Below are 21,631 nucleotides of genomic sequence, written 5' to 3'. Positions count from 1 at the left end.
ACAGCTTAGAATAATAAAGGAACTAGAGATTGTTAAGATCATGTCATCTTTCTTGTATTTCTGCTGTTAGGCTTTTTATCCTCCAAAGATGAAACCTCAATATAACAGCTATTTTTCCCCATCCTAACACCTTATGACCATTATAATAAAATATTATTAAAACCAGTGAAATAAGTTAACTTTTTAAAAATCTTCAAAATACATGTAGACCTGTGAACTCTGCTTTTAATGAGCCATTGAATGAAGTATCACTTGACTGGGATCCAACTATTTTATTTTGGGTATTGTTGTAAAGCGATTAAGTGATCCCTCTTGAATTCTGTCTAGATTTTTCTTTTTTTTTTACTTATGCTTTTTTGTATTTACTATTCCTTTTAATTAATGTAAATTCTAGTTTTATTTTAATTTTAAAATCAAAAACTTAAGGCAAGGTCATGTGCTTCAAATGGTTCTCTGAGTGATTCCTATCCTGAAACCCTGGAAGGAAAAGTTTCCTAATTTTAGTCTAATAAACTGTATGAATTGAAAAAGTTCCTTACAACTCTTAACAAATTTTTCTGCCTCAAATTCAGCTCTATCACTTATTCTCAGAAGAAAACAAATAGCTATTCAACACTACTCATCTAATATTCAAGGATTACTGAGGACTTCTTGAGTGACATAACCCCAAACAAAATAACAGAATACCGTAATTTAACAATGGCTGGAACAATGCCAAAGACAGATAAAGAATCAGAAAAGTTGCGTGTGTTTATATATATATAGATATATATAGTGTGTATGTATGTGCATATGTATACTAATTGTATATTCTATATACACACACACAAACACACACATGCCCATGCTAAGTTAACTGTCACTTTGAAGAAAATACTCTTTTCTGCCCCTTTGGGTGTTGTATCCGGTTCTTGCTCAGAACTATTAACCAAAGAATATCAGAAACTTGACTGGAGCTGAAATAATTTGTTGGATTACTTATAGGTCAGTAGGGAATACTGTTTTGCAATATAGAAATTATAGTTCTAGTCTTGGGAATTTGATTTCTCTTTGGACTCTTATTTTTTGGATAAATATGATTTTGTGGGCGAGAATCTTGAACTGTGTGTAGAAAAGCTCTGCATACTCCCAGGTCTTCATCCTCATGTTCCCTTTCTGGTGGTGTAAGATTTCTTTACACACTGATAGATGAGGAGAAATCCATCCTCCCTCAAAATCTCCCCAAATTTTCCAGAGCGAGAGTATTGGATAGCTAGTACATTTTTCCATATTATTCTAAATTAGAGAGTAGAAGTATGCTGTTCCTCAGTAGAACAAATTGAGGAAAGCTGGAGGGTTAGGGTTGAAAAACCTTGGCTGTGTGCATGATTGGACCTTCCCCAGGCCACTCCCACAACTGGACTGGGAGCACATAGCTGGGAGCAAAATCAACAACAAATTCAAACATATGGCCTTGACTGCAGCATCACCTCACTCTATGGACAAAACATATACCCGCATATTATTATTTGAGCCAATTTTCTCACTTTGAGGTAGAGATTCTGGATCATACTGTTAAAGAATTAGTGTTTTTAAGGCACAGAATTTGATGCAGTGAAAAGAATGCACGTTTTTCAACTGAACTTGAAAGTCCATATTCTTTCCACTACATGGTTCTGCAATATCTAAACTACAATATATCTAGGTTGGTTTTTGGGGTTTTTTTTGAGATTTGTGTGCTTTATCTTATTTCATCATGCCCTCATCTGACCAAAGCCACTCAGATAGAAATTAGTATGTCCATTTCTAAGGCAAGCAAAATTAAGCTCAGTTTCGGTAACTGTCATCTGACTGTTAATTAAATTTCACTGTGTATCTAAAAATTCAAGATATGAGAGAAATTTAATGTATAGAAACTTGTAGAAACTAATTGTATTTTGAAAGATTGTGAAATATTAGCTATGAATGAAGTCAGAAAATATCATCATGTTTTGACTTGTTAATATTTCTGTGTGGTCCTCAAGGCAATCATGAAATACTTCCTGTACATCTAAAGCTCTATTAGCAAGATGACCTTTGGAGGGTGATGTATTATACCCTTGAATTTACTCTTTCTTGGTTTTGAAAGCAACTCTTGTTTTCATCATGGCCTTACTTACGTGTAGGTAATGTTCATTCCCAAAGTGATATCAGTTGAGTGATGCATTTTTTAGAGAAAAGTAAAATAATAAAGGGCCATCCTGATTATTAAAAACTTAATTTAAAAAGTCTTCTTGGGCTTCCCTGGTGGTGCAGTGGTTGAGCGTCCACCTGCCGATGCAGGGGACACGGGTTCGTGTCCCGGTCCGGGAGGATCCCACATGCCGCGGAGCGGGTGGGCCCGTGAGCCACGGCCGCTGAGCCTGCGTGTCCGGAGCCTGTGCTCCGCAACGGGAGAGGCCACAACAGTGAGAGTCTTTTTGAAGACCACTAACCTGATTTCTATGAAAATTGTTTTACCCTCGGTTGTAACACTTGGTATAGTCATAGAAATTTGATAGAATTGAGGAAATATGTTCTTCTTTTCAGTTTCCCTAAGACAGAATAAATGTTCTTTCTCGATGGTGAATGTAAGCTTCACACTGGCAATGAAATCAAATATATTATTGATGCTATAAATAATTCTGGTGCTTTCATCAATTCTGTTGACCTGTCATTATTCTCTCTGTTGGCAAGACACCATTATTAGCATTTTATACGTCTTTAGATTTCTTGAAGAAATGCATGCATTTATTCATTGGACATCTACTCTGTATAAGACTATATTTAAGACATTATCTGCCTGAGAAATCCAGACTTTATTTTAAGGTCCTATGTAATCCAGCTCAATTTACCTTTTCAACATCTACTCTTACTACTACTCAATATACACTGTTTCTGTTAGGCTAGCCCACTGTCTATTCCCCTATGATGGATTGATAGTGTTTACATTCACCTCTTTTCTCAGCTTCTAAGCCTTCACTAAAATGCTTTCCTTGAATCTACTCATATTTCAAAAGCTATCTCAAGTCCAACTTCTTATGAGAAGGCGACAGATGCCCTAATGACCCAAGCTGAAACTGTGTCCTTAAATAATTACTGACCTTAACTCTCACTTATCATCTTCATGTACATGAGTCAACTCCAAAATTAGGTGGTGAAACAGTTTTTTCCCATACATCTAATTATGTCTCAACATATATAATAAAAAATCTTAGACCTGATTTGAAAATATTATATTGACAATCATTACACTGTTTTTTAACTGTTTGGTGAGTGCAGAACTAATTTGTCTCAGAATTGAACTTACTACTTTAAAAAAGAACAATTTAAGGATAGTTTTGAGTTTTGTCTCAGAACAAGTGGTATGTATATTTTGAGTCAGAGGCAAAAATAGGGGGAAAAAAATCTATGTTGTAAACCTGAAGTCCAAAATAAATGGCTGGCTGGCTAATTCGTTTGACCCTTCCCCCACATAGTGTTTTTAATGGATCTATATGTAGACTGATATTAAGGTTTGATCCAGATAAAGCAATTTGCCAGTGTTGTAATTTGGATGTCTTTGTGCAATTGTTTGACTCCATATTTCCTGCACTGAAAAATCATAGGTTCAAAGATTTATAGTGCAAAAGTAATAAATTGTGCAAATTGAATGACTAAAACAGAGATGTTAAGTTAATAGATATAAAGAAGACAGTTAATAGAGGGTCTTAAAATACAGAGAAATGAGTTTTGATTAGTCCAAATAGCTATTTGAAAACTGTTCTTAAACAAGGAAATGATATGATGAAAATATTTGAGAAAGGTTTTTATTATTAATGTAAATATCTAAATAAAATCCCAGTTCAAACTTATAGGAATTACCATGTCTAACAGGAGCCAGATTACTAAGAATAGGAAAAAAGAAATCTAGCATAGAAGTAAATTTAAGACCCTTGTTATAGATTTGAGTAAGGGTTGGAAGAGAAAAAGAAATCTCATGATATTTAAAGAAGTGACCTAAGAAAATAGAAAGTTATTGGTTCTATGAGCATTAACAGAGATGATGGGAGGCTACAATGGCACTTGAAGACAAGTTTTCTAACATTTTACAATTGTAACTGAAACAAGTTGTTATATTTGACAAATTAATAAACATTTTTTAAAGAATCTGTGATATCTTAGAATAAATGGAGTCACAATCAAAAAAAGGAGCCTAAAAGGAAAGGTTGGTATGTGGTAGATGGACTCTAGATTTGATACATTAGCAACCAGTATAGATTCAACAATGCAGGACAGTCCATGCAGCAGGAACTGGATGGATGGCCCATCAGAGATGATCAAGCAGCATCTGAAAGCAGTTTCAGGTGCTGAAAGCAGCACCTCGGCAGTTTCTAAGCAAGTGAGCCAGCATGCAATCAGCAAGTGTAGCATAAGATCTAGGCAGTGGCCCAGGCAGATGGGGGTCAGCATTTTTTGGGATATTTCACAGCAGAATGAATGGATTAGGTTTGTGGGCATAAGTCTTCTTTCTGAAAAGAAAATTAAAAAGGAACAGAAGGTAGTGGAAGAGGTGGAATTTGACAACATGGAGCTTGGCAGAGAGAACATGACAGAGACCTGGAAGCAGGAACTCAGTCACAACAATAATCTTATAAAGGAGAGAGGACCCATCAGCAAGCCTTGTGTGAAACTACAGCCCTGACACTGACTCAGATTCTTTAGATCACCAGGGAAGAATTGCATTTAGAACCTCCTCAGGTGCCCAGATGCAAGAAGTTTATGTACTACTTGAAGACACTCAACTGGTTCAAAAAAAAAAGCAGTTACTATCAAAGACTTATAAGAATGATCCATGTTCTATATAAACATAGAGAGAATTACTGTGTCAATTAAAATGTTTTTTAAATTAATTTATTTTTCAGCTGGGAGATATATGTTTTTAATTTTTATACAATTTTTAAAAGTTATTTTCCATTTACAGTTATTACAAAATATTGGCTGCATTCCCCCTGTCGTACAATACATCCTGGAGACAATCTTACACCCAGTTGCTTGTGCCACCCACTCCCCCACCCCTATGTTGCCCCTCCTTCCCCTCTCCACTGGTAACCACTAATTTGCTCTCTATATCTGTGTCTGCTTCTTTTTGGTTATATTCACTAATTTGTTGTATTTTTTAGATTCTGCATATAAGTGATGTCATACAGTATTTGTCTTTCTCTGTCTGACTTATTTCAGTTAGCATAATACCCTCCAAGTCCATCCATGTTGCTGCAAATGGCAAAATTTCATTCTTTTTTATGTCTGATGAGTTTTCCATTATGTGTGTGTATGTGTATATATATATATATAATATATATATATACGTATATATGTATATGTATATAGATGTATATATACGTATATATATATACATATATATATGTGTGTATATATATATACCACAGCTTCTTTATCCATTCATCTGTTCATGGACATTTAGGTTGCTTCCTTATCTTGGCAATTGTAAATAATGCTGCTATGAACATTGGGGTGCATTTAAAATGTTTCTTATAAGTAGAGTTTGACTTGACTGGAAAGAGAAGTTACATATAAGTATTTTGGCAGAGTCAATATTGTCCTCAAATATACTCAGAGGAGGACAGCCACTGTACAGGGTATATTTAATTATAATTATCTTTCTTTCATCTAAAGTCTTAATGTAAATGTCCCAGGTTTTATTTTCTTCTGAATTCTTTCAAGTGGCCATATATTTAACCCTGTCAATGGAAGGAAAAACTATTTTTCAAAAAAAATATTCCTTTATGGAAGCAAATAGGGTCTTTCTCCACTTTAAAAAAAAAAGTCAAAATTATATGAAAGTACACTTTTAAATGATAAGAATGAAAAACATGAGAAAATATACACCAGTAATATCTCTTCCAAACTGGGCATTCAGCTAAAAACATTTACAGTTTATATATTAACTTAATATAATTTAATTCAATGCTTAAATCACTTATTTCTCACCTATGGGCTCTGTATATTATTCTACACTATAGAGTTTACACAAATATGTGAAATATTAGGTTCTGGATTTCAGTAGTATAGGCAAGACATATTCACAATTATCAGCATTGCGAGGCAGAATACAATATGTGCCGTGGCAACATTACTACGGGCAAAGGGAACAAAGGAAGGGAAACGATATTTCTTCTTCTAGTAATTAGGGAGATTTCTTGGAGGAGGTGACATTTGAGTCTTCTGTGATGGTTTGACAGAACACTAGCAAATCAAGATGGTGAAATAGATTCTTAGCCAGCAAGTCAGCCCAAGCTCAGACTTGGCTGAGACTATCAGGACAAATGTTAAGTTGCTTGTCTTAGTTGGATGATAAAGTAAATAAGAAATAGTAGTGGGACTAAATGCTGAAGATTTGGTTGTGGCCATAATATGGAGCTCTCTGGGTAGAAGGATACCATTTGAATCACTGAAGATTTTAAGCCAGACAGTGACATGAAGATCTTGGTTTGAAGAAAAATATATTGTTTGAATAAGGGAGATATTTTTGAGAAGACCTAAAAGAGCCTATTACAACTATATGGGCAAAATAATTATTATGCATGTTGAAAAATAGTATTTATTTAACATATTTAACATAAAAATAATAGTATTTATTTAACATATTTATTTAACTAAGCACTGGGATAATCATTAACAGGCAGTATATCATTTAATACAACAACAGTAAGAGGAAATGTTTTGTACATTTTCTGAATGAGTAAAATGAGGCGTCGCAATATCGATACTCATCTAGCTAGTAAGTAGCAGAGCAAACCCAGACTATTTGTCCTGAATGTCTAAGCTTTCTTTAAGAATACAATGCCTTGTGTTCGGGTTTCAGTCTGGGCATCTACACTTACTAGTTAACCCGAACATGTCTGAAAACCTCTCCAATTCTCAGACTGCAAATCTGTAGAACCGATGGAAAGCAACACAGTTCTTAGTATTGGGATGAGCCCTGAATGAGATAAGTACTGGAAAGCTACTAGGACAGAGCCTGGCCTGACAGAGCCAGGACAGAGCTTGGTGGCAGTCATGATGGAAAGGGGAGGCTGGGAGAGACCATGCAGGATTGACAGAACTTGGAAACATGATCAGTGAAGGAGCAAAAAAAAAAAAAAAAGGTGCAGATGCTGTAGTATCATGGGTTTTAGCCTGAGTGCGTCCATAAACATATGCAGAATCAGGCAGAGGAAAAGGTGCTAGGAAGATGAGGAGTTTGGTTTAAGATCTAATGACTTACCATAGGACATTCAGATGTAGGCATTTGAAAAAATAGATCTAGAGTTTCAGACACCATCAGAGGTGGCAGTATAGATTTAGAAACCATCAAGCTTAATACTTGCAATCTTAGTTATGATAACTAAAGGGAAGAAATAAAATAAGAAGGAAAACAGGTGGAATGCATCATTTTGGATATCCTGTAATAAACCCAAGGTCATGACAAGTTAGTTTCAGACAGAGAAAAATTGTTTCTTGTACCGAGATGCTAGCCATCCCCTCAGGCTCTCATTGGTTATAAGGAAGAAAGCCTAAAACTTCAGTAAGTACCAGCAGTCCTCAGGAAAATTAAATTAAAGGAATGTCTAACTGGGGACACACTGTGTTCATGCAGCAGAGAAGACACAATCTTTCATCTGGAATTTGGCATTTTGAATTTTTTTCCATCCTATTTATGACCCTTTGATTAACAAGAATTGCAGTAGGACCCCCTCCTAACATGACTGTGAGATGTACCAAATGATGCTATGTTATAAATATTTCTGAAGTTTGTAATGATATATAGGGGTTAAGTATTAAATGAACAAAGAAGCTAAATCTTCATTTTAGTTACTGTACCCAGAAATTATATTCTACTCAGAGCATTTTACTTAGTTTTTATATATTTATTTTCTTGATGACATCAGTTATTGTGAACATGTCTATTTTTTGTTAGAAACAAGGAGTTTAGAGGCATACTTTCACTTACACCTGTCTTCTGCATATTAATCAATTATTAATCTTTAAAAAGCATATTTTAAAACAAGACCTGTTACCAAGTAAGAATTTTCTGTTCAGAACAAACTAGATTTTAATTTAGGATTAGACATTCCCTGAATTCATTTGCACTCAAAACAGGCTGAATAGTAATGGATCTAACACTAACTTGAGTGCTCACTTTGTTAGTTCACAGTGTAAGGTAATTACTGAGCAGAGAGCAATCTCTTGATACACCAGGGGAAGAACACAAAGTCCATGCTGCTCCATTTTGCTACTCAAGGTGTAGCAATTGTCTCCATGGGAAAGAGAAGATATTAGAAAATATTTTGGTAAGAGCAGCTAAGCTGGTCACCTCCCAGTAAGGAGGAAAACAATCCCTATTAGAGCCTTTAAATCTCATGGTTAATGCCTTAAAAGCCCTGGGGATAAGCACAGGGGATATCTTCTGATTGGTTTTGTATATTTTGTCATTCTCTGTGATTATATAAATAGTGATTAATTAATTAGCCAATTAGTTAGCTCAGATTATAATAAGGCTCTGCAGCTAAGGCCAGCTAAGTGTTGTTGTTAATGATAATCATCAAAATATGCTACAAAATTGTTTCATATCTGGAGAATGACTGAAGAGAAAAACAAAATAAAAACTTGCTCCTTTTGTACTCCCTGTAGAAATACAGTGTGTTCTGAAATATATTAAATTATCATGGAGAAAAGCACCTTGATTATAGAATCTTGTGGCAGGTAGAATATATTATTATTATTATTCAGATAACAGATTAAACTGTTAAAGCAGTCATAGACATTGCATTTTATTTTCATTCAGCCCTTCATTTTTTTATGTCTACCCTGAGCTTTGCTCTCTAGCTCTTTGCTGGGATTGATAATTTCCACCCACTACTCTTTACTTCTTTTTTTTAATTGAAATATAGTTGACATATAATATTATGTTAGGTTCAGGTGTACTACATAGTGATTTGATATTTGCATACTTAATGAAATGATCACCACTGTAAGTCTAGTCACCATCATCAAACAAAGTTATTATAATATTATTGACCATATTTCCTATGCTGTGTATTATATCGCTGTGGCTTATTTATTTTATCACTGGAGGTTTGTACCTCTTTATTTGCTTTACCTGTGTCGACCAACCACCCACTCCACTCTCTTCTGGGAACCACCAGTTTGTTCTCTATAAATATGAGTCTGTTTTCATTCTGCTTCTTTGTTTTGTTTTTTAAGATTCCACATATAAGTGAGAACATGCAGTATTTGCCTTTCTCTGATTTATCTCACTTAGCATAATACCCTCTAGATCTATTCCTGTCTTCACAGATGGCACTCTTTATGGCTGAGTAATATTCCATTGTACATATATACCACATATTCTTTATCCATTCATCTATCGACAGACAGAAGTTGCTTCCATATCTTGGCTACCATAAATAATGCTGTAATGAACACTGGGGTGCATATATCTTTTGGAATTAGTGCTTTTGTTTTCTGCAGATAAATACCCAGATGTGAAATTGCCAGACATATAATAGTTCTATTTTCAATTTTTTTAGAAACCTCAATACTGTTTTCCATAATGGATGCATCAATTTACATTCTCTCCAACAGTGGACGAAGACTCCCTTTTCTCCACATCCTCACCAACACTTGTTATTTGTTGTTGTTTTGTTGATAGTCATTCTGACAGATGTGAGGTGGTATCTCATTGTGGTTTTGATTTACATTTACCTGATGATTAGTGATGTTGAGCGTCTTTTCATGTTTCTGTTGGCCATCTGTATGTCTTTTTTGAAAAAATGTCTATTTATATCTTCTGACCATTTTTGAATCAGATTGTATGAGATTTTTTGATGTTGAGTTGTGAGAGTTTTGTGTATTTTGAATATTAACCCTTATCAGATATATCATTTACAAATGTCTTCTCACATTCAGTAGGCTGCCTTCTCATTTTGTTGATGGCTTCCTTCCCTGTACAAAAACTTTTTAGTTTGATGTAGCCTTATTTGTTTATTTTTGCTTTATTTCCTTTGCCTGAGGAGATAAATCCAAAAATATATTGCCAAGATCGATGTCAAAGAGGATACTGCCTATGTTTTCTTCCAGGAGTTTTATGATTTCCAGTCTTACATTTAAGTCTTTAATCCATTTTGAGTTTATTTTTGTGTATGGTGTGAGGAAATGTTCTAATTTCATTCTTTTACATGTAGCTATCCAGTTTTCTGAGCACCATTTATTGAACAGGTTATCTTTTCCCCATTGTATGTTCTTGCCTCCTTTGTTGTAGATTAGTTAACTATAGAAATGTAGAGTTTATTTCTGGGCTGTATGTCCTGTTCCTTTGATCTATGCATCTGTTTTTGTGCCAGTGCCATACTGTTTTGATTACTGTAGCTTTGTAGTATAGTCTGAAGTCAGGGCCTGTGATTCCTCCAGACTGTGTGGTTATCCTCCCATTTGTGGGGTGCTACCCAGAGTTGTGGATCCTAACTATACTGCATCTCTGTCCTACCACCCATCTCATTGTGGCTCTTTATATCTTTATTTGTTGAAATATTTTTTTCTGTTAGTCTCCAGGTCATTCTCATAGATAGTTGCTCTGTAAATAGTTGTAATTTTGGTCTGCCTATGATAGGAGGTGAGTTCAGAGTCTCGTTTTGAATTCAAAGCCATTTTGGCCTCTTTTTTTTTCAAATAAATCAGGTATACCTTTGACGTGTCTCTTAATTACTATAATATTGAAATACTTTATACATTCGAAAGAGTGTATATATGCAGTATCTATAATTAAAGCATGATAATAAGAACAGCCTTGTACACACCACTTAGCTTAGGATATAGAATGTTACCAGCACCTTTTGAGTCACATACTAGTTTTTCCACTGGAGAGGTAACTAGCTACTATACATATTCTCTGCAGTTTTTTTCCTTACTTTCATACCCAATATTCTTCCACATTGATGCCTATCTCTAGTTCACTAAACTTAATTTCTTTGTAGTGTTTGTTCTCTCCAGTGTTGGTATTTTCAGACTTTTAAATTTTTTGGCTATTTGATGGGCCTAAAATTGTATATGAATTATTATTAGCATTTTTTCTGTTTATTTATGAGGTTGAATAGCTTTTCTTATACTTACTGAGCATTACATTTTTTTCAAGTTTTTAAAAAACTTTTAGTTGACCTGAAAGTAAGCTGTAAAATATCACATTTCATCTTAAATACCTCAGCATTGATTTCACACTCACTATTACTTTTCCAACATTAACCTCATTTCACATATAAGTAGAAATGTTCATAACTTTTGGACTATATCACATATTATAAATAGAGCAATATTCCAAAACCTTTTTCAACATACTAAATGAGAAATCGCTTAAAATACTAATTTAAATGATAAAATTTGCTTACTTTATTTATGTGTTATAGTTTGCCTAATTTGTTTAATTATTTTAAGGAATTCTCACTCTTATAAATGCTGCATTCAACCTACAATTAAAGAAAAAGTAATATTTTTTGTGTCTCTGGAGAAATGTTCATATGAAATACCGCTTTTAGAAAAAAATGTATCATTTCTTATTACACAAGCTCCCAAATATATACCAGCCTCCCAAACAATATTTAATAATACATAAGATGGGCCCTCACAATTTGCTCCATCTTAGTCCCCACATTCAAGACATAAATTTTAAACTATAAGCTATGTTGCAAATATTAAATTTCTATCCTATTTGAATATTTTAAATGAAATTTTAGTTTTTGTTGCATAACTACAATTTAAATTGTTTTTAAATTTCTTAGACTGCTGGTAATTGTTTACTTGATTGCAACTTTTTGATGATTAAAGAAGACTACCTCCTTGACCTCTCAAAATATAAACACACTTTGTATTTTCACAGTGAAAATGAAATTATAGTAATTTACAGGAAATGCAGTAAATTGCTCTCTCTTTCAAAAAGTTTTACTAAATTGAGACATAAAAATGTCCCTGCTGACAGTTGTTCATCTCAAGGCCAATGAACCTTGTTGGACATTTTTTTTCAAATGGCACAAATGAAAAACGACCTAGCAAATTTTGCAGAATGAAGTAGGAAGACATTGATTGACAACTGTGTGGCAATACTCTGGAGTATAAATGAATTTCATTTGAATGATTTATGTACCAAAATAGCAATTGTTACCATATTGTATTTGTCACTTACTACATAGAATATAAACAATACAGGAAATAAGGGGGAGGTAGAAAAGAAAACATCCGAAGGAAGACAAGAGATCTTGAAATAACAGAATTTTATTTTATTTTTTTCATCTTTATTGGAGTATAATTGCTTTACAATGTTGTGTTAATTTCTGCTGTACAGCAGAGTGAATCAGCTATATGTATACATATATCTCCATATCCCCACTACCCATCCATTTCACATTTGGTAGTGTATATATGTCAATGCTACTCACTCACTTCATCCCAGCTTCCCTTTCCCCCACCATGTCCTCAAGTCTGTTCTCTATGTCTGTGTCTTTATTCCTGCCCTGCCACTAGGTTCATGAGTACCGTTTTTTTTAGATTCCATATATATGCATTAGCATACGTATTTGTTTTTCTCTTTCTGACTTACTTTACTCTGTATGACAGACTCTAGGTCCATCCACCTCACTACAAATAACTCAATTTTGTTCCTTTTTATGGCTGAGTAATATTCCATTGTATATATGTGCCACATCTTCTTTATCCATTCATCTGTTGATGGACATTTAGGTTGCTTCCATGACCTGGCTATTGTAAATAGTGCTGCAGTGAACATTGTGGTACATGTATCTTTTTGAATTATGGTTTTCTCAGGGTATATGCCCAGTCACAGGATTGCTGGGTCGTATGGTAGTTCTATTTTTAATTTTTAAAGGAACCTCCATACTGTTCTCCATAGGGGCTGTATCAATTTACATTCCCACCAATAGTGCAAGAGGGTTCCCTTTTCTCCACACCAATTCCAGCATTTATTGTTTCTAGATTTTTTGATGATGGCTGTTCTGACTGGTGTGAGGTGATACCTCATTGTGGTTTTGATTTGCATTTCTCTAATGATTAGTGATGTTGAACATCTTTTCATGTATTTGTTGGCCATCTGTATGTCTTCTTTGGAGAAATGTCTATTTAAGTATTCTGCCCATTTTGGATTGGGTTGTTTGGTTTTTTGATACTGAGCTGCATGAACTGCTTGTATATTTTGGAGACTAATCCTTTGTCAGTTGCTTCGATTGCAAATATTTTCTCCCATTCTGAGAGTTGTCTTTTCATCTTATTTATGGTTTCCTTTACTGTGCAAAAGCTTGTAAGTTTCACTAGGTCCCATTTGTTTATTTTTGTTTTTTTTTTCCATTACTCTAGGAGGTGGGTCAAAAAGGATCTTTCTGTGATTTATGTCATAGAGTGTTCTGCCTATGTTTTCCTCTAAGAGTTTCATAGTGTCTGGCCTTACATTTAGGTCTTTAACCCATTTTGAGTTTATTTTTGTGTATGGTATTAGGAATTGTTCTAATTTCATTCTTCTACATGTAACTGTCCAGTTTTCCCAGCACCACTTATTGAAGAAGTTGTCTTTTCTCCATTGTATATTCTTGCCTCCTTTATCAAAGATAAGGTGACCATATGTGTTTGGGTTTATCTCTGGGCTTTCTATCCTGTTCCATTGATCTATATTTCTGTTTTTGTGCCAGTACCATATTGTCTTGATTACTGTAGCTTTGTAGTATAGTCTGAAGTCAGGGAGCCTGTTTCCTGCAGTTCCGTTTTTCTTTCTCAAGATTTCTTTGGCTATTCGGGGTCTTTGTGTTTCCATACAAAATGTAAAATTTTTTGTTCTAGTTCTGTGAAAAATGCCTTTGGTAATTTGATAGGGATTGCATTGAATCCATAGTTTGCTCTAGATAGTATTGTCATTTTCACAGTGTTGATTCTTCCAATCCAAAAACATGGTATATCTCTCCATCTGTTTGTATTGTTTTTGATTTCTTTCATCATTGTCTTATAGTTTTCTGCATACAGGTCTTTTGCATCCTTAGGTAGGTTTATTCCTAGGCATTTTATTCTTTTTGTTGCAGTGGTAAATGGGAGTGTTTCCTTAATTTCTCTTTCTGATTTTTCATTGTTAGTGTATAGGAATGCAAGAGATTTCTGTGCATTAATTTTGTATCCTGCTACTTTACCAAATTCATTGATTAGTTCTAGTAGTTTTCTGGTGGCATCTTTAGGATTTTCTGTGTATAGTATCATGTCATGTGCAAACAGTGACAGTTTTACTTCTCCTTTCCAATTTGTATTCCTTTTGTTTCTTCTCTGATTGCCATGGCTAAAACTTCCATTTTTGGAGTTTTTTAATGGGAATAACTCAAGTTAAGACAGGCCAAATAGCTCCTATACCAAAGCTTTAGAGAGAGCTTACCTAGTAAGATTAGGTGAGCTCCAGGTACACTATTATAAAAGTTTTAAGATTTCTTGTGACTGCTCCTTATGTGCCTTTGTAGAATGTTTTTCTTAGTTACTACTAGTAAAAAATCTTAGAAAACTTTGAAATGTTTGTGACTAATTTTACGAGTTAGTAGAGAGTAGAATAACTGTATGAATGCACTTTTATTTAAAGAAAGAAATTTGGATGAAACACATGGTAGTAGTAGATTAGAAAAAGTGGGTTGAGAGAAATGTTCTATATAAAATTTTTCTTTGGAAGAGTTTTATAAAGAAAAATCATTGAATTCTCTAGGTTAATAGTGTCTACAGCTTTAACATTCTTCTATGGCTATCCTTGGTCTCTGCACATCTGTGATTGTTCTCAGCTCATTGGAAAACCAAATGCATCTCTTTGTAATTTTCACTGTAAACTATTTCATCCATGTATGGGCACATGTGTACCATATGGAACCCCTTCCCTAATGAAGGTAATATAAGGCATGATGAAATGAAACACTATGGATGTCCACAGGTATGTGGTTAGGGTTCTGTGAGCAAAGGGGCAAAATGCAACTTTGTTTATTCCTTAAGATTATATTGCTCATTCCATACCCAGTTTAATATCCCTTCCAATATCTCTTCACTTTGGTTATGATCAATTCTCACTGTACTTATTGTTATAATCAGGAGAAGTCAATTGATTTTTTTTTGTTTTTCTTATTTTGGTTGTTGGGGATGGAGTTATACTTTGGACAGTTCTCTTCATCATACTAAGGTTTTAATAATTTTCTGTTCAGTGCTATATGCTAATAGGAAAGAATATAAGTTCCTGGTTCTTGGTCTCAATAATTTCAATTTTGAGTGTGTGTGTGTGTGTGCCCGCACATGCGCACATGCGCACATGTTAGAACTTTGCACAGTGCCAGCTACTCATCTGTTCTGACTCTTTGAAACCATCTTTTAAAATAAAAAACACAATTTTTGCTACCTGCTAAGTTTATATAATTTAATTCTAAGCCTTTTTTACTGCTCTACATAAGAAAAAATGTTTGGAGTTCCTGTGGAGTACAGTTTCACTTTGTACTATTGAAAAAAGGGAATTAAAAGAGATCTTGAAATTGAAACTGTTTCAGAATATGCTACATTTAAACATTGCTGTATTTACTTCAAAGCAGAATAAATCGGTTCAAAGCTGTGTGTTGCACTTCTGGATTTCAATGTCTTAAAATGTAAAAAAATAAAGGGAAAAAAAGAAAAGAAAAGAAAAAAATAGGTGGTATGCATTGGCAGGGGTAAAGTTAAGCTATGTTTTAAAATCTCAGAACAAAGTAATAAAATTTAACAGGAAAACAAAAAGAATTCTTTCCTATATTGGAAACCAAAACATAGAAAAGGCAAGTATATTACTAGGATAACTAGCTCATCCAAATTTTAAAAGCAGTTTTATAGCGCTTAGCTTGAAAACCGTTGTTATAGCAACAAACCCACCACAAAAAAATTATCAAATACATTTTTTCCATCTTCAATAGTATTATTGATGTTACTTTGCTATTCAAATGCAAGTAAAAGAATAAGCACTAGGGCAATAATACAGTTTAATATCATTAACATCATTCAAACAGTTAAAAAAGTCCTGTTCATCAGGACAGTAATGGCTCAGGTGAATTGACAACACTGAAGAGATACAAGTATCATTTCCTATGCACAGTAAGGAGAAAAAAAAAAAGTAGGAAGGCGTTCCTCTCTCTATATTTATTTATATACAAATGCAAACGTGTATACATATATACATATATAGAGAGAAAACACATCTGTGTGTATATATTCCTATAAAAGACATCAGGCATCTAGATAAACACACATCTGAACCCTGCCCTTTTCTGATGTGAGTGTGTGCATGCACTCAAGTGTGTGTATATATGTGTGCAGCTATGCAGAAAATTTCTAGTCACAAAAAACAAAGCTGTATCTGTGTATCCAAGTCATTCATTCAAGCACTGTGGGTAAATTGATATGTTTATTAAGTCAGCCAAAATAATAGCCTTGCAGGACTAAATTGAAATATTTAAACAGTTTATGCTAAATGTAAACTGTATACGTATATGCAACTGTTTTCAGAAACAAAACATGACTGGATTTTAAAATTTTGAAATTTCTACCAGATGTCTTATAATTTAAGCATAGTTTTAGCGTATTTACTGTGATTGGATCACTTGACTGAAAGAGAAATGAAATAATAGGTATGCCATAGTAAAGAATGGAATTGATGTGTTAGAATGGACATTTCAAAACAAAGCAATAGGTAAAAATACAACAATAATAAAAAATAATTTTTATTACTACTGACTCTATGCAAAGCATTATTCTTAATGTTCTATGGATTTTAATTCAAATCCTAAAAACAATCTAAGTCATGAGTGCTTCTAGTAATCCATTTTACAGAAGAAGCAACAGAGATGCTTTGAGTTTAAATATTTGTTCAAAGTTACATAACCAGAAGGTAGGAAAGTTGTTATTTGAATTCTGGAAGTCTTAATTCCTACCAAATATACTACAATGCCTCTTAATATTGACTTTTGATCTTGAATTTTTCCATCAATCATTATATTTGCAGGGCGTTTGCTTTTCTCTCTATATTTTTATTTGAACAAATATTTTGTAATGTGACTGTCCTCATTAGAAGATGTAGCCCTAATAAGTGAAAATTTGAAATAATTCATAATTTGTTCCTTTGCCAAGCTCATCTAATACCTTTATATTTTTTAACATAAGATAGTGAAGCTTAACTTAAAAATTATTAGATATTATATATCTATTAAATTCCTCCATTATGAGCATTCAATTTTGATAAATCATCCAAATTCATGTATTAAATATGCATATGTGTTTGTATATTTAATCACATTCATAAAAGTGATTATTCTCCAAAGATCTGAAAATCTGTCTCCTTATAGCTAGTCTGTTCAGTTCTTACCATGTAATACTGGAAGGAAGAAAAGCTTTTTAGAAATGTATTTTATTTATCTCAAGCCTATTTTCTAATGCTACATATATATTACTATTAATGGTTTGCTTGTTGTTGGCTATATCTTTACTTTAGTGAGTAAATTAATAAAAGTGCTTTGTTTAAACATCAGATATACAGAATGAATCTAAGAGTCTTGAAAACATTTTAATGAAATATATTAGATGAAGATGTAAGAGTTGTTTAATTATTTTAAAGTAATTTTTCAGTATTTTCAATCTCCATTCACTGTATTGCTGTAAATTTGATTTTTTAAAATGGTCTTGGAAGTTAAGGAGTTTGTAGGAAAACAGGAGCTTTACACCCTGGTTCTTCCATCTTAAGAATTTTGGTCTTACTGTTACCCCACTACAAATACCAGGATATGAAGTGAAAGGTTGAAAACATCTTTATATGTTTAGTTGTGTATGAATTGATCTGTATGCACAGAAAGTCATAGATTATAGGAACTACAGATTATTTTAAAATATCAGGATATTTGTATTTTTGTTTTTTATTTGTTTGTAAAAAAAACAAAAAGTCTAAATTTTTAAATGGAAACTGCAGTATATTTTTTAGCCTCTCAACTGAAACTGTTTCTTTTTCTTTTATGTGGGTTTATAATTTCCTTATAGAAATCTGGATTTTCATTAAATAAGAACTGAACATTATTTTAACTAATCAAGAATGTGTAAGAGATGTGTGTGGGTTTGTGTGATTGTGTGTGTGTGTGTGTGTGTGCGTGCGCGCACGCGTGTATCCTCTCAGTCTTATAGCACTTGGAAACTATTTAACTTCTTTTAGAATATGGACAGGACATATTAGCTCCATAAAGCAAGTTTCTCATAGTCTTGTTAAATGTGATCAATCAGTAAGTCAACCTCTTTATGTTACTTTAGAATTTTTGTCTAAATATCAAAATATGAAATACCATATTCTAATGTTCAGTTATAAATGTTGGTAAAAATTTACAAATATGTCAAAACTATCTGATGTCTGTCAATAACTGGCCGTCATAGAGTTAACATTATTTAAGAGATGGTACTCTATATAGAACTGCATTAGCCATGGGTGAGATTGAAGAGAAGCTGAATTCAATCAATAAAATGTATTGATGAAATTCCTACTGCAATAAAAGTAGTTTTATATGATTAGGGCTAGAACACAGGAATAGCTTCTGGAAATTTTGTATAAGATCAATGGTCTGCTAGAGGAAACACATACATGCAAATAATTTCAATGTATTATATAATATGGCAAAAGCAAGATATAAATAAAAGATGAATTGTAGCTACTAAAATGCTGAATTGTGATGAAGGTAACCAGAAAAACATTTATGGAGAAGGTGGTATTTGAACCAGACCATCAATCATTTAAGGGAATGCCAGCAACCAGTGAATAGGCTAGACATAGAGAATCCCTCAGAAAAATTCTGAGATGGGAAGGTACAATATTTGTCTGGTGGGCTGGATCTTGTATTTGTGTAGAAAATATGAAAGGGAGACTAAAAAGTCATTTTAGTATTATTTTATATAGTGACCCAAAGGATACAATGAGTTTAGGTTTCATTCTGCAGCAAATGAAGAACCATTGGATGTTTTGTTGCTTTGTTTTTTATGTTTCAAGAAAGACCATTTGAAGTTCTGACTTAGAAAAATAACAGTGTAGGATGGGTGGGAGGACTTGAGGCAGGAGAGAAACCCTCAGAGACACCGTGCAGGGAATTGTGACAATAAATCACACAGACAATAATAAGACCTGAACTAACCCTGTGTCAGTGGAACTAGACAGGAGAGGATGGATACAGAAGACATTCCACAGATAAAAATTTACTACTTTAGAAGGGCAACAGGGGTCAGCATCTCTAAGGAACAGAAGAAAAGGAACATTTAAAAATCATTCTAAGGATTGATCTAAAGTCATTTAAATTCTGGTTATGCCATCGAGAGAGAAAACCCTCAGCATGTATTTTAGGGGCACAGTTAGGGAGAGAGCTGGCATAATAAGCAAGGTATTCAATTTTGAATTAGGAAACATACTAATGTTTATAAAATTAAAAGGTAGTGACGTGTTGAAAACAGTTAGGCACGTTTCATGAAGATGCTGAGCATTGATCAAGGAAAGGAGAGAGCAGAGAAAGTGCTCTCTGTGGAAATCCAATAGGGAAGGAGGGTTAAGGAATGGTTTCGAAGTCCTTATGCGGAAGCATTAAAAGTCACAAATGAAATTAGCTAAAGTAAACCATGTCTTTAAGTACATTTGGATTTGCTCACACAGACCTAAGGGACTCACGGGGGTTTGCCAGGACAGTCTTTCAAGGAGAGTTGTGGTATATAGAAGCAGGAAATTATATCCTCCGTGGAATTATATCCTGAGATGGATTCAAGTAAGAAAGCAGCGAGAAGCGCTATTTCACTGAGGTGTTGGTGATTACGTCAGAGTGACCACGTCAGACCTGGGAGGAGGAGATAAACCGGAGATATTTGGTGGACAAGGCTACTGACGTTGGTGAATTGAATCTACGGAACACAGAGAAGGGAACCATGAGTATCACTTCAAGTTTCCATCGTGAAACTAGGAAGTGAGGAGGAGGCAGCTCCTATGACACAAAAAGGCCGTTTGGAGGAAAATACAATTTGAAAAGATTTCGATTTAAGCAAGGAGACCTGGTGAAAAAAAAATCTAGAGAAACTCTTTGTCTGAGTTTGGAAACATATAAGTTAACACAAAGGAAAAATAAATAAATTTAAAAGGTTTAGAAAAGCGTCTCATGATGACCTTCCTGCTATTTATTAATAATGTGAAAAATTATATTTTGAGTATATACATTGTGATGGGTATTTTCTATTTCCTCTAATCTCACTAATTTTTAAGTGGTTATCATTATACTTAGATTGTTCTGAGGATTTGTGTTAAAATCTGTAGAACACCAAGAATAATGCTTTTTTGCACAGAGTAGGTAGTAAATACTGAGTGATTTATTTAAAGCCACACAGCGAGTGACACAGAAACAGAACTGAGCATTCTGTCTCTACATCCTTATTCCGTACACATTGCCATATTTCCCTTGACTCTCCATGTAGATAGAACACTTATTTATAACAGATTTTGATGGAGGCTTCTGGTTACAAAGGAGACTATACACAATGACAAGAGTTAAAATTCAATACTGCACATCCAAGTTTTAAAAATCCTTTCGCCATATCCATATCTGACATTAATTTCTGGCTATTTTTCTGCTAGCCCCTCCCAGATCACTACATTGCTACGACTCCTTCTTCTTCCCCCTCCTCCTCCCTCTTTACTTCACCTCACTTCTCCTTTCTCTCTGCCTTCTCACCCCCCTCCTCCTCCTTCCCTCTTCTTTCTCCTCCTCTTCCTCTGCTTCTCTTTCTCTTTCCTTCTTTCAGTTGCTTAATGTTCACCCAAAATTGCCAAACTGATGTAATCTTTTATCAAGAACAACTTAAACAATTCTTTGTTTAGCTACTTCTTCTTCCCTTCCAGTCTATGCCCTTTCACAGGCTGAGGTTGCTGGACGATTGTACCTCCATTAATACATTTGCTAACCAAGGACAGCTCACTCCAGAGAAGAGCAATCTCTGTTTCTTACAAGCAGAAGAAGCATCAGCCTCTGGGGTTATGAACTTACATATTTATTTATTTATTACATTTATTATTTAATATTTATTACATACATAAGTCACCTTGGTTGAAGTAACTACAATGCGGTATATTAATACTCTTCCTATTTAGCAATATATTAATACAAACTATCAATTCTTGCACTGACAACCTCTTCATTTGGCAATACATATTCATATACACTGAATATACTGAGCCCTTCCTATTAGGCAACATATCATCTGCTATAATCTATTTGTCTGATGCTTTTCAACTTTGTATTTGTCTCAGACTTAGATGACCAACAGACTATGAGGCATAGTTCACCAAACCACTGACATGACAATGTAATTTGGCCTGATCATTATCAATAATAGCAGCTTCGGGCTTCCCTGGTGGCGCAGCGGTTGAGAGTCCGCCTGCCGATGCAGGGGACGCGGGTTGGTGCCCCGGTCCGGGAGGATCCCACATGCCGCGGAGCGGCTGGGCCCGTGAGCCATGGCCGCCGAGCCTGCGCGTCCGGAGCCTGTGCTCCGCAGCGGGAGAGGC

At 34.3% G+C, this 21,631-nt stretch overlaps 1 protein-coding gene across 1 annotated transcript in view; it reads left to right on the top strand.

The window, feature by feature from the left end:
* LOC131758469 (bifunctional heparan sulfate N-deacetylase/N-sulfotransferase 4) overlaps nucleotides 1–21,631 on the top strand; it is a 256,696-nt gene that overhangs the window by 19,255 nt on the left and 215,810 nt on the right. The window lies entirely within an intron of this gene.

This window comes from Kogia breviceps, chromosome 6 (assembly GCF_026419965.1).
Source record: "Kogia breviceps isolate mKogBre1 chromosome 6, mKogBre1 haplotype 1, whole genome shotgun sequence".
In the NCBI taxonomy this organism is placed as follows: Eukaryota; Metazoa; Chordata; class Mammalia; order Artiodactyla; family Physeteridae; genus Kogia; species Kogia breviceps.
The sequence above is the reverse complement of the archived record's forward strand: the minus strand, read 5'-3'. Positions and strand labels throughout refer to the sequence as shown.